Source organism: Aplysia californica, unplaced genomic scaffold (assembly GCF_000002075.1).
Source record: "Aplysia californica isolate F4 #8 unplaced genomic scaffold, AplCal3.0 scaffold01218, whole genome shotgun sequence".
NCBI lineage: Eukaryota > Metazoa > Mollusca > Gastropoda > Aplysiida > Aplysiidae > Aplysia > Aplysia californica.
The window spans coordinates 4828-6594 of record NW_004798488.1 but is presented as its reverse complement, the minus strand read 5'-3'; the positions used below and the strand labels follow the sequence as shown (position 1 = coordinate 6594).

General features: G+C 38.9%; 1 protein-coding gene across 1 annotated transcript in view; it reads right to left on the bottom strand.

Annotated features, from left to right (window-relative positions):
* The window catches only part of LOC101851318 (sodium/hydrogen exchanger 9B2-like), a gene marked incomplete at its 5' end in the record, with an annotated part of 10993 nt that overhangs the window by 4635 nt on the left and 4591 nt on the right, over positions 1-1767 (bottom strand). The window lies entirely within an intron of this gene.

Genomic DNA, 1767 nt, shown 5'->3' with positions numbered 1-1767 from the left:
TAGAGTATCGTTTTATTCCGGAATCAGGAGTATCGTTTTACCTCTTAATGTCCAACCGATTACTCCGCTGTACATTTTTTGTTCTTCCCCTCTCTCTCTCTCTCTCTCTCTCTCTCCCTCTCTCTTGTTAGCATACACCTCTCTCTCTCTCTCTCTCTCTCTCTCCCCCCCTCTCTCTTTCTCTCTCTTTCTCTCGTCTCTTTCATTCCAAGCATAGTAATTCGAAGCTAACGCATTTATAAACCCACAAAAAACCACCCATTTACTGAATGAACTGAAGCAAAATAGCTGTCGAAAAAATGTTATAGTAAAGCCTAAACGATCTGAAATCTCTGTACATATTATATACATGTACATGCTTTCCCAGGGTACAGGAAGGACTCAGAGATTGGTAGACGTTTCTAGAGTTTATTTGACTATGGTCCATTTAGCTTTTGACGTAATGAACGGTAATGGCGTTCTGTTCACTTCCCGGAGTAGAATTTGTGCGCTTCCATCGTCTAGTACCTACGATCCAATCAGATAATCAAAATGCATGTACTCGTTTCAATTTCTGATTTAATCGACGAGGATAAGGATTTCCCACGCATAGGACAGGATAGAAAGTAGAAAACCTGCGCAAAAACCGCTCTCAAGTGGTGTTGGTGATCTCGGAGTCGGAGTTGTAATTAGTAGTGACCACATTGAACATAACGACTGGACCTAAGCTATCTCCTTGCATACATGTGTTTGTTTGAATTGTTCTGGAAAATAGGTCTTACTTTCCGGGCCATGAAAAAGAAATGGATTTCCCTTTTATTTCGAGTTGGAGAGAAAGAAACATGCGATACAATGAAGGCATGCCGTTTACGTACATAAAGATGACAAGTGGGATCTAAGCTACATGTATTACTTTTACTGATTAGCGCTCATATAACTTTATGTAGTTGCGAGCGGCGTAAAACTTACCAAGAAAAAAAATACTGATTCTTCGTAACAGCTCACATGTATCTACTTGTTAAACCAAGGCAAGGGTGAAATACTTTTCTGGTACAAGTTCGTTACCCCCGCCCAAGGCCTCAGACTCAAATCATTGGTATTATTCTTTAAACGAGCGAATCCACCAAAAGGAACTTTTCAGGAGAGACAAAAAAACAACAACTGATTTTCGATTTACTTATCTGATTGACATTTTAGCTTGTAGACCGAATGGTAAAAAAAACTTAATTTAATCCTGTTGGTTAAACAGTTATGACCCTCAGACACTTGATGATAATTACATGAATTTCTAAGGTGAGCAGGGGGGGGGGGGACAACAAATTTGAAAAATTACGGACTCGCGCGTGTTGTGAACCATACACAACTTATATAAAATACGTAAATCTCGGATTCTCGTGGCCGCAATTTTAAAAAAAGGAAAATGAAAAGAAAACCAATGTGCCCCGATTACGGGAGAAAGGTCTCCGTGACTCCTTTTTATTTAGGGAGTGACAAGAGATGTTGACCCAAATTTTGTAAAAACAGGGTTGACAAAACAGCTTTTACGAGGTGACAGCAGCTATTTATTTAACAAAATTATGTATGCCAGAGACTGGCATATCTGTGTCAAATGGAGCCCATGGTAAAAAAAAGCAAACGCCAGTAGCCAACTACATGTACATGTATTTAACTGAAATATTTTAAGTGATTCTTATATAAAGTAGGTGTTCAGAATGCGTCAGGGTCTTTCTTTTTTTTTTCCACAAAGAGAGAGATAGAGATAGATAGATAGATAGAGAGAGAGAGAGA